Here is a 12911-nt window from a genome sequence, read left to right as displayed (position 1 = left end):
GATGTGGAAAGCCTGTGGCACAGAAGAGGAGAAACCTATTCTTTGATCTCAATCCTTCTGTCTCCTATTACAGCTGCCCCTTGAGGGAAAAGGAAGAGGAAAGTACATGGAGATTAGGACTTGCATCTTCTGCTGTGCCATCTCTGGCCTAATCTCTAGCTTTCAGAGGGAAGAGGAATAGTGAAAGGGGGTTTCCTATATGACCATCTGCCTTCCATCTCATGCTGCACTTGTCTTCTGCCTGATCTCTAGCCACTTCTGTGAGGAGTTGTGCCTTCTGCTCAATGATGAACATTCTTACCCTTGGATGTACCTTACACATCCCTGTGATTCTGAAACCCTGTAGATTATCATCCAATCTCACTTTCCATCTCCTGCTTCCAATTCCTTATTTCCATCCCCCTTAAGCCACAACGAAATGCCACTCACCCCTTCCACTGTGTGCTCTGGATGCCTATATGATAGGCAAAAAAAAACTTCCCTTCAACCTAAATCTTTTCCTCTCCCATTCCTTCCATCTTCTCGTGATCAATGAAACCTGGCTCTCCTCCCTACCCCATGACATAGCTGAGTGTAGGAGGAGAAAATCATATAACCAATCCATTACAAACTTATGTCACCCAACCTCAACTTGGTTTTCATTACTGCTAAGCAATCCTTATATACCTCCATTGGTCCCATTATCCAATTCTCAAAACCAGTTCTTCTACACCTTTTCATCCTTCCTCATATCTCTCATGGCTCCTCCTTCCCCAACCTTTTCAGCCCTGCCTCATATTTTATAGAAAAAATTGAGACCATTTACCATAAGCTCCCTCTTTCTCCCTCTTTGTCATATCGTGTCACTCGGATGTTTTCTGCCACCTTCTCTCTCACCTCTCTTTTCCTTTACCTTATCTCACATGAAGAGGTGGCATTATCTTTACCAAGGTTAACCATTCTATCTACACAAGTGGCCCTGTTCCATCTCATTTTCTCCAACAAATTTCTCCATCTATCATCCTTACTCTGTCACTTATCTTCAGTCTCTCCCGATCTACTGCATCCTGCCTTACTATCTACAAAGATACACATGTCTCCCCCAACCTCAAAAAAATCCTTGATTCTTCTACATCTCCTAATTATCATGCCAAATTTTTCTACTTTTTGTGATCATATTTCTTGAAAAGGCTGTCCACAATAAGCACTGCCATTTTTCCCCTCTCCTCTCATTCATTTCTTAACCCGTACAATCCAAATTCCAACCTCATAATTCCACCGAAGCTGCTCTTTCCAAAATTACTAGTGATCTCTTAATTGCCAAGTCCAACTGCCTTTTCTCAATTCTCATTCTTCTTAGCCTCTCTGCAGCCTTTGACACTGTTGATTGCTCTATTTTCTTTTATAATCTCTTCTCTCTAGGGTTTTGGAGCTCCACTGTCTCCTGGTTCTCCTCCAACCTATCAGACCCCTACTTCTCAGTCTGCTTTGATAGATCCTCATATAGTTTACATACTCTAGCCATTATCCATTCAGCTGTTTTCCTGTAGAAGAAGAGATTTCAGTTGTGACTTAAAGGAAGCCAGTATGTAGAGATGAGATGAGGGAGAGCATTCCAGACATGGGGGACAGCCAAAGAAAATGCCCAGAGTTGAAATATGGAATGTCTTGTTCCAGTGTCACTGAACCAAAGCATGTGTGTTGAGGCCTAAGGTGTAAGAAGACTGGAAAAATCTTGGGGTGGGTGGGAGACTTAGGTTATAAAGAACTTGGAACACCAAGCAGGGGATTTTGTATTTGTTCCTAGAGGTTAGAGGGAACCATTGGAGTTTACCAAATGGTGTGTGTGTGTGTGTGTGTGTGTGTGTGTGTGTGTGTGTGTGAGATATGTCAGACCCGATTCAGGAAAATCATTTTGTCAGCTGTTGCTTACTTCCCAGTAGAAGTTCTTCATAAGAAGCATTGGTCAAAAAAAAACATTAGCCAGCCTTCTGGAAATGAAACTCTCTGAACTTTGCTAGGCTGGCCCTTGGACAAACAAACACATTATCTATCATTGGACCTTAACTTGAAGCTTTTCCAACTTGGTAAACCTGTTGTAACTCAAACTCTGCTGATCTGACCTTTAGGGTCACATCTGAGCCATATAAATCATCAAAGAAAGATCCTCTGAAGTCCTACTCTGATGCCCCATTTTGTCGTTTGGGAAAAACAAAAACAAAACCTCTGGGGTTTTTTTCTTGTTGCTGTTGTTGTTTTTCCCTAGCCTGGTTCTTCTCTATCCAAGAAACTATCAAAGGATCACATATCTGGAGATGGATGAGACATCAAAGGTCATCTAGTCCAATTCCTTCATTTTATAGATAAGGAAACTGAGGCCTAGGGAGATTAAGTGGCTTGTCTATGGTCATACTAGTAGTCACCATCAGAAACAGCATTTGAATCTAGTTCCTCAGACTCTAGAATCAGTATTCTTTCTTTCTTTGGTACAAGTCAAGTGAATAAGTATTTATTGAGTGCTTACTACATTCCAGGCACTGTGCTAAATGTTCCTGATACAAAGAAAGGGGAAATAAACAAATAAACAAACAAAAATAGTCCCCACTGTTAAGGAGCTTACAGTCTAATGGGGGAGACAACATACAAACAACCGTTTACCTGCCTTGAAATTGTAGCTACACCATTGACAGTAATATAACCAGACCCAGAGTCCAGAGATGGAGTGCCCTGTGGGACGAACAGCAAGGAGGTCAGTGTCAGTTGGTCATGGAGTACATGGAGGGGTGTAAGGTATAAAAAGACAGAAAGGGTAGGAAGGAACCGGGTTCTGAAAAGCTTTAAAATCTAAACCGAAGATTTTATATTTGATACTACTAGACTCAAATGGCTGTGGAGGAGAGTGAGGTTGGTAACTTTGCGCAGCCTTGCCTCACTTAAATTCAATTCACTTGCAAGTCATGACATCACCTTCCTGATGTCCTTGGTCCTTTTTGAGAAGGAAGGACAAACAACAATAACAACAACAACAGCTGTAGGTAACAGGAAACCACTGGAGTTTATTGAATGGGGGGGGTGTGTGTGACATAGTTTAGGAAGATTAATTTGATAGCTGAGTGGAAGATAGACTGGAAGAGGTTATATATGAAAAATCTTATGAAGGTAGAAAGAGCAAAACTTGGCAAGTGATTGTCTTGACACAACTTGTTTTGACATATGCCTGTGGTGCACTGGTGAACACATAATTATATCCATTTCTTTCTGTTTTCAATGCATACTTTGGAAAGATCAGTCCCAGTCCCAGTATAAGGAATGTTTTATAGTATATAAAGTATAGCATAAAATAAATAGTATAAAATAAAATAGTATGTAGTATATAAAACCATATGCTATAGTATGGTATAAGGGCTGTATGACCGTATTTGTCTTATTTCTGCCTGCTGCCCTAGTGGGTGTCTCCACTTAAGCCACGTGGTCTTCCTTTTTATTCCTTCCCTTAAAAACACCCCCCTAAATTCTTGTGTGCTAGAAGCCTATGACTGTCAGCATTAACTGACTTATCTAATTCTTCTGTAAAATCCCTTTAGTCCCAGCAATAGACCTTGACACTAATCATGGCTTAGAAGTGATGCTAAATTCTGTTAGGAACTTGTCTGCTCAGTTATCCTTGGTAATATTTAAAGTTATCCACTGACATATGGTTATCTTCCACAAAAAGTGGAAAAGCCATAATTTAAACCCAGGTTTTCTGATTGCAGATGTAGCTTGTTCATCTTGATGACAGATCTAAATCTCACTTCCCTAATGAAGACTGGACAGAACTACCTCTTGCTGAGGTAGATCAAGGGCAGCTAGGTGGCACAGTGGCTAGAGCACTGACCTTGTAATCAGAGAGACTCATCTTCGTGAGTTCAAATCCAGCCTCAGACACTTACTAGTTATGTGATCCTGGGCAAGCCATTTAACCCTGTTTGCCTCAGTTTCTCACCTGTAAAATGGGCTGAGAAGCAAATGGCAAACCATTTCAGTACCCTTGCTAAGAAAACCCAAATGGGATCATGAAGAGTTGGACATGACTAAAACACACAAGAACAACAAGGTGGGTCAAAGCAGTCAGAGTATCAATCACGTCAGGTGAATGAGGAGACAATAATCTTATCTAGAGTTAAGTTTGGTTTTCACCATTATTCCATTTCCCTAAAAAGGCCTTGGCTTTGGTTCTACCCATTTTCCTAAAGGGAATAGTCTGGAAAGGGTTTTAAGCTGGAGAAATTATTATTTCTTAATGTTTTCAGTTGAACCAAAAGAGAAGTTTTTTTTTTAAATATTCTACTATCCCACTATCAATGCATAATTTTTGTCTTTGAAACAATGAATTGACATAATATTAGTTACTGTCACTATTAAAATATAATTTAGGTTTAATATTTAGTCATTCATCAAACTTGCATACAGTATGTTCTGTGTACATCTCTAGAGTGAGGTTCTCAAAGCCATACGCATGTAGGAGGCCTTAGATATTGGTCCCTGAAGGGACACTAAAGATAAACAGAAGAATTGGTGGGTATCTGAGCAGCACTATTTAGGATTTCAAAGGAATACAAAAAGCACGATTAACATATTTCGCCTAGGACATACGTGAACAAATGTAAAGAGAAAAATAAAATATATAAGGAATCCAAAGAGAAGAATGTCATGAAACATTAAGTTGCTATAAATAATGGGAACAAGTCCTTCAGAAAACAAAACAAAACAAAACAAAACAAAACAAAACAAAACACTATGCTATTAATTGAATGCAAAAGGCCCAGACACACAGCCAGCATCTGTGAAGAAACATATATACAACTCAATTAGAAAGCTATTCTATTCTGTTCAATGTTTAGAGGAGGAAAAAAGGCAAAGTCCCTTTGAGATATTTGATGGGTCGTGGTAGTGGCTAAGCTAGTTAATAAGTAATCTTCAGTATTTATGAACAGTTACTTTTATAGCGCCTTGAGCTTCAAAGATCATTTGGGAAGGGGAATTATGAAAAGGGCTACTAACCTCTTATTTCTTTAAACTTTGCTCTAAGTTGCAAAATCACTTATAATTAGTGCTTCAATTAAAATAGATGAAGGGATATTGGTTAGTTGTGTTTTTGTAGACAATGTACAAGTAAATTGTTCATGTGCTAATTTGTGTTATTTTAGTTCTACATGGAGGGCTGGCCCAAGAGTCACTAAGACCTGAGTTCAAATCCCATCTGTGATGCATATTGACCATGTGACTTTATGTCAATTATTTGATCTTTCAGTGGTCTAGCCAATTTTTAAGACTATAAGTTGTGGAGTAGGTTCCAGTCCACATAGGTAGAGGAAATTCCTCACAGAAAGGTCCATGAACCAATGAAATTATAAATCTAGTTGTTATCCCTATCTTATCAATTATCCATGGCCAGAGTAAGCCAGACTCACTTGTCTAACTGTTCAGATATATCTCCTCCCTTGTGGCTACCGCTCAAACTTTAGGCATAGTAACTATGAGGAAATAATCCATCTTTCTAGGGCTATATGACCCAGACTTATGATGTTGGTCTCTGGACATCTTCATGCCAAGTCTCCCTGCCACTTCTTGCTTTGTATATTTCTGTCTTCAGCACTTAGCACTCTGCCTGGCCCAGAGTAAACATGTAATAAATGTCTTTTCATTCATTCACTTATTCATTCATTCATTGAAGTCGAAACCTATAAAGTAATGATTAAAACAAGTTACATTCAACCAAAATAAACATACCAATGAACAAATGTCAAAAAAATGTTAGTTTGGACTCTCACAAATAGGATACATCTGCAGATACAGATAAGTTGAAGGACATAAATTGTGGCATCAAATGTCCTTCACCCATCTACTCATAGTTTTCCTTTGCTAATTTTTTTCTTCTTCTCCATGCACTTGAAGACTTATTTACCTAAAAGCATTGTCTTCCTTTATGCAAATGTAAAATGTTAATAAATTACTGCTATCAGGAGTATCTATTCACCCTCCCCCAAACCAGTGGGTGAGCTGGGAGGATGTCTACCCCAAGCATGTGAAGATTTCTCCAGGTAGAATGAGGGCAATTTGTTCTAACAGAACTGAAGCAGGTGCAGTGGAGCACTTAGAGCTTGGTCAGACATTAAAAATGCCAAGGTCATTCACTGCATCCTGGACCATTACCAGTTGTCCTTACTTTTGTCTTTTCACTGGCCTTTGATGACTCTGGAAGGGAGAGCGAGGCTGATGGCTTTGTGTAACTCTGCCTCACTTAAATCTAATTCACTCACGGGTCAAGACATCACTCTGTGATGTCATTGGTTCCAGAAAATGAAGGACAAACAACAATTCACCCTCCTCCTAAATCAGATGGAGCCACTGTCCCCTAACTTGGGAGCCTCTCCCTGTGCTGCTTACAGGAACCAGGAGTCTCCACTACTGGGCAAGGGGCATATGCTCTTGGCTTCCTGGCTTGGAACACGTGATGCTTTTCCTCCCAGAAACAGTGTCATGAATGGCAGATGAGATGTACAGATGAAAAAAGCACCACTACCATACTTTGGCTACATTTTGGGTTATATAGGCTTTTGTGGACTGGTCTGGATAGCTAATGAACACTGACAGAATTTTCTCTATGAGAAAATGTATCCTGAGTTTCAAATGACTGTTTGAAAGAAGGATTTTGGGCATACAACCTATTTATCATTTGGGGACTGACTGTACTTCTGGTTGGTAATAGCTATAACCATATGCGTTCCTTTTACATGTGAAAGTGTTATCCGTTTGGTTTCAGAATTGTAGTCTGTGGCTACAGGTTGGATTTTCTCAGTGTAAAGTTAGTGATTCCAGGTAATGATGAAATCTGTGACATTTTATTAACACTGGGCTCTAACCATATAAGTTTAATGACTCAAGAAAGGAAGTTCTGAAGAAAAATTCAAAGGGCAAGAACATATTTTTGGAAGCCAAATAAGAGAGTATGAAATTGACTTGATGTCAAGCTCTAGGACTAATGTGAAGGCCTACAGAGTAGTGGTTGTGTCCAGCCTTCATTATTGTAGGGAGATTTGGATCTATCATCAAGTCGCATGGAAAAACTAGAACTGAAGACAGAAGACTTGAGTTCAAGTTGTGGTTCTCTGTCACCTTCAGAGAGTCATTTTTCTTTTCTAGGCTTTGGTTTCTACATCTGTAAAATAAGGGGTTTGGACAAGGTGACATCTTCAGGACCTTCTGGTTCTAAATCTACAAATATTTAGCTACCTTTCAAATATCTTTTCCCACAATCACATTCAATCTATGTCTTACTTAATGTCCAATGACAAAATGGCATTGTAGATATGTTCCATTTACTCAGTTAAACTATGCTAACCACAATCTGTTTCCTCTGGCCTTCTTGCATGCTTATATCTAATGGATGCTATTTCAGAAGAGGAAAAACTGTCACCATTGCTGCCTATGAATGGTTATTCTGCAACCTATAAAGTGTCCATTGATAATCTGGGTTTCTGGCTTTGAAGAAGCATAATCCAAATAGTTTTCTGGTATTTTTGGACCCATTCATCTTCAGAGTTCTTAACTTTATGTATACATATATAATGGACCCCTTTGGTCTGGTGAAGTTTATGGAGCCCTTCTCAGAATAATGGTTTTAAATAAATGAAGGAAATATTAATTTCAGGTTAGTTAAAAAAAAAGATGAAACATTTCTTGCATCCAAGTTCATCCCCCCCCCATATCTATGGTATCAGACACGATGAAATGGATCCTGGTGCTCCATTTCAGAGCAAATATAGTTATTCTCTGACTTTTTGATTAGCTCCATGGACACCCAAGTCTGTGGATGCCGCATTAAGCATACCTAATCTAGATGATTGATCAAATACATAAGGAAGGCAGAAGGAGATGCAGGAGATTGTATGTTGGTAAAGTCCCCTTTGATACAAAGGTGAGAAATGAGTTGACTCCTTGATCACAGGAATTGAAATCAGCATATCGACCTAATTTATCTTTAATGACATATAAATTAATTTCTTCTTATTTTCTCCACATTTCCAGAGAATTCATCACTAAGTGGCTAGTCTACTAAAGATAAAACCTCTCTGTACTTTTAAGAGGCTAGTCCTTGGAAAACAGACATAGCCTGATACCAAACCTGTACTCTAAGTCTTTTCAACATCATAGAACTGCCAAAGCTTATGCTCCATTGACATAATTTTTCAGAACCCAGAATAGTCTCTATGCCGCAATAAGGCATCAGAGTAGAATTTAAAAACAATATTGCATACCATATGGCCATGGGAAAAAAGTAGGTAATTTTCTACATGTCAATGTGACTTTTTTTTTTTTTGTAAAGGAGAGCTTTGAGAATATCAATACTCCCCTGCATTTCTTCCTCAGAAGATCAGGACACTGGAGGAGCCAATTGCTTTTGAAAATATTCATTCCTCAACAGTAAGGAATGTCTTTTATCTCTTGCTGACACTGTTAGGGAAATCTGAGGAGCTGCAGTAGAAGCACATAGAGTGTAAACATTGAGTCATGTCCAAGAGTGAGAAAATAAAGGGGATGGCATTTGGCAACTAACAGATGTCAGTCAGCATATGAAATGGAAGCAAAGGTTGGGGATCCAAGGAAGAAATGGGGTGATTAAGAGTACATTGTGGGTTCTATCTGTCTAGAACTCCTTTCATAGGAGCATAGTATTGATAATGAAGAATGAAGCGTGTCACCTGGTGTGGAATTGTAAAAGCTTGTAAACTAACATTAGTTTGCATAATTTAAAATTCTACCACTGACACTTACTGTGTGACCTTAGGCAAATTACTTGCTCATCTTGGACCTCAGGATCTTCTTCAGTAGAAAGTAGGGAGTTGTTCTAGATGACCTCTAATATCGCCTCTAGCTTTAGATTGATGATTTTATGACCTTGAGATTTAAACCCCCAATTGTTTAACCAAATAGTTACCTTCATCAGTAAAGAGACCTCTGAGAATATAGTTACTTACCTGCAGCTTTGCTTTAGCATCAGGGATGCAGGGAATCATAAACCTGAATGGAATTTTAGAGATAATCTAGTCCAACTTCTTATTACTAAGGATGAAATTGAGTCTCAAAGAGGTTGTGTGATATTCTTATAAGTCACATAGAGAGTTAATGGCATAGCAGGGATTAAAACTTATTTATTTTTACTTCCAGTCCAGGATTATTTCCAACTTGGAGATTTCTTTCTTTCTTTCTTTCTTTCTTTCTTTCTTTCTTTCTTTCTTTCTTTCTTTCTTTCTTTCTTTCTTTCTTTCTTTCTTTCTTTCTTTCTTTCTTTCTTTCTTTCTTTCTTCCTTCCTTCCTTCCTTCCTTCCTTCCTTCCTTCCTTCCTTCCTTCCTTCCTTCCTTCCTTCCTTTCTTTCTTTCTTCTTTCTTCTTTCTTTCTTTCTTTCTTCTTCCTTTCTTTCTTCTCCTTCCTTCCTTCCTTCCTTCCTTCCTTCCTTCCTTCCTTCCTTCTCTCTCTCTCTCTCTCTCTTCTCTCTCTCTCTCTCTCTCTTATTTGTATATGTCAGGCTTAGGCAGGCTTAGTATGGCCCAGTGTAAAAAATCCTGGGTTAAAATCCTAAATCCTATTCCCAATACTTACGAGTAGTATAACTTTTTTTTTTGACTAGGCAGTGGGGTTAAGTGACTTGCTCAAGATCACACAGCTAATAAGTGTTATATGTCTGAGGCCGGATTTGAACCCAGGTCCTCCTGAATCCAGGGCCAGTACTGTATTCACTGTGCCACCTAGCTGCCCCCAAGTAGTATAACTTTTGACAAGTCACCTGATTGACCTTTCTGAGACTCAGTTTTCTCTTCCATGAAATGGGATAATAACATCTATTATATCTACCTTGCAGGCTTGTTTCTAATGAGATAACATATATTAAGTGACTCCTGAATGTTATCAGCTACCATTATGTTCAGTCATTTCAGTCATGTTTGACTCTTCATTACCCCATTTGTAGTTTTCTTGGCAAAGATATTGGAGTGGTTTGCCATTCACTTCTCCAGCTCATTTTACAGTTGAGGAAACAGAGGCAAACAAAGTTAGGTGATTTGCTGTCATACAGCTGGTAAATATCTGAGGCTGGATTTGAACTCAGGAAGATGATTCTTCCTCACTCCAGGCCCAGCACTCTATCCACTGCACTACCTAGTAGCTACTTTATAATTATTACTAATAATTATTATTATAATAAATTGCTATTATTAAAATAATAAATATTTGTCATCATCATCATTTGATGGGGGACTGGCCAATGAGGGCTCAGTCCTGGGGGTATGTGCATTTGATGAGAGCGCTTCTGGAAATGCCTGATGACACTGAATGGAAGACCCTAGTGCTCTACTTCAGAGTAAGTATAGTCATTCTATGACTTTTTATTAGCTCCTTACACTGGATCCTTTAAATCTCTTTTGGGGGCTGTGCTAGTAGCAGACTCTGGAATGAATTCACTTCCCTGGACCTTCTGACCTTCCCAAGTTCACTAAGCTGCAGAATTTTCTGTTCGATCTCCAACACTCCTTCATCCAAGACAGGAAAGAATAGACAGAAAAGCAGTAGCAGGACCATGTACCTGTGGCTTCAAGTCACTGAATTCATTGGTACTTTCCCTACCCAGAGGTTTATTAGATCCTTTCCTTCCTCGTTGAAATGAAGTCAGGCAAAAAAAAAAAAAGAATTAAGCTGCTTCTGTTGTAATCTTTTTTTTTTTTAATATACTTTCAGTTGTGATTCAGCAGCCAGGCAAAAAGTCCACTTCATTGTGGTTAGTGGACAGGAAACAGAAGAGACTGGGAAAGAGAATGACTGTACCTACTAGTCGTGCACTAAAGAAGCAGGGTTGCCAAATCTATATGTTCCCAGGACTGAGTCATTTTTTCAGTTTCCTCCATGGCATAATTAATATTAGACATGATATGGAAAATATTTGATCAGAAAAGGTAGGATGAATGCATAATGAGATTGCAGGATAACAGATGGACAGCTCCTGATTTACTGTTCAGGATGTATAAAAAGACCAAAAGGAAAGAAGACTTCAGAATATTAGTTCGGTGCTTTGTGGTAGAATTATGGGAGTTCAGGGACCAGAATTGCCATCTCCACCCAGTTCTTTGGCATAGTGCCTGGCATATAGCAGGCTGTTGTAGTTCTGTCGTTTCAGTTGTTTCTGACTCTTCATGACCCCATATGGAGTTGTCTTAGAAAAGATACTAGGATCGCTTGCTATTTCCTTCTACAACTCATTTTACAGATGAGGAACTGAGGCAACAGGCTTCAGTGACTTATCTAGGGTCACACAGTTAGCATCTAAAACCAGATTTGAACTTTGAAAGATGAGTCTTCCTAATTCCAAGCTCATTGCTCTATCCACTATATAGCCGGTACTTGATAAATATTTGTTATTTTGGAGGGAGTATCCTCATAAGGGAACACCAATATTGATGAGCTCACAACATTAAAACATTATATCTCAATCAATCATCTGCTCTCTTGATTTTCTTGTTCAGAAAGGCTATATTGTTTGTAAGAAGTCTAAGTGTGATACTAACCAGTTTTTCAGCTTAGCCTGTCCTTCACAGATTTCGATTATTACTTTCAGTTCAAACCTGGTTGATCAAATAGCTCTTTGAAAGGAAAACTTGAGCAGTGATATACAGCCTTAGAATATGTCTATTAGCAGCCAATGAACTCAACCCTGGTCTTAATGAACTAGTCAAATTTACTCTTTCCTAGTTGATACTGCTCCCTGCACATGAAATACCTGTGAGATGGGGTTGCTGAATGATCATTGGATAGTAGGTGAGGCTTAGAGTCAGAAAACCAGGTTTTGAGACCCAGCTTATAGCACCATAAAAGCTGAGTGCTAGGAGGGACCTTCACTCCAATCCATACCTGACAGAGGATAGTTTCTATAGCATTTCCCATAGGCAATTGCTTTTAACCTTCATGACCTCTAATGAGGGAGAACCCAGCTATATCTGGAAGTAGCCAATTCACCTTTTAGGTAGTTCTAATTATTAGTAATAAGTAAACTCTGTCCCTACTAACTTAGTATTGCCTTGGAAAAATCAGAAGATAATAATGCTTCTGCTAACCTGGGCTGCCCAGGAACATTTTTTTGACTGCTTCCTAGGTATAATTTTGGATTGATGGAAAGAATTATTCCTCCTACCTCTATGAAGGGTGGCTTTGGCATGAGGACTTAGGAGAGGAGAGATATTCCTCTTCTTTCCAGTTTCAAGAGAGGATATAAGAGGTTTCAGACTCTCTTCAGGGAGAGGTTCCAGGAGAAAGAGAAAATACTTTGAAAGGCTGACATGCGGAAGAAAGCCAAATCCTAAACGAGTCCGTGATTGCCATTTTTTCCTCTCTAGAAACTTCAGGGAATTTTTTTTTCTCACTTTCTTGGTTGAATTATCTCATTATAAGTGGGAGTAAGGAATTTACAGGGAGCTTGTTCACTCTGCATTGTCTGTCATATTTTAATCTGTGTAACTTTTCTGATTTCTATTTACTATCTGCTTAGATAAGTGAGTTTACTCACTATTAACTATTTGTGATGATCTTATGTATAACTAGCATTTGTATGGTAGGAGTGGGGATGAGTCAAGCTTGTGGGTAGAAGCCTGGTCTACTCTCTCCCTTTTAAGTGTTGGCATTTGGGAAAACATCTTGAACCTAAAAAATTATTCCCTTTTAAGGAACAGTGACCAGGAAAGCCACTTAAACTTAAATAAAATCATTCCTGGAACGTAGCAATATTCATTGGGAGCAGACAAATATATTCTTGAGAACTCAGTCTCAGAGGAGAACATCATGACCAGTCTCAGGTGCTCTTTTCCTATGCCCTGAAGGCAGAAATCAAAGCCTACCTTGGAGAAGA

General features: G+C 38.9%; 1 long non-coding RNA gene across 1 annotated transcript in view; it reads left to right on the top strand.

Moving 5' to 3' along the window:
- The window catches only part of LOC144457550 (uncharacterized), a 382871-nt gene that overhangs the window by 215574 nt on the left and 154386 nt on the right, over positions 1–12911 (top strand). The gene's annotated exons all lie outside the window — the stretch shown is intronic.

The sequence above is a fragment of the Phascolarctos cinereus genome, unplaced genomic scaffold, assembly GCF_003287225.1.
Source record: "Phascolarctos cinereus isolate Bilbo 61053 unplaced genomic scaffold, phaCin_HiC Scaffold_5;HRSCAF=322, whole genome shotgun sequence".
In the NCBI taxonomy this organism is placed as follows: domain Eukaryota; kingdom Metazoa; phylum Chordata; class Mammalia; order Diprotodontia; family Phascolarctidae; genus Phascolarctos; species Phascolarctos cinereus.
Note: the sequence above shows the minus strand (reverse complement) of the source record. Positions and strands in the feature narration are given on the sequence as shown.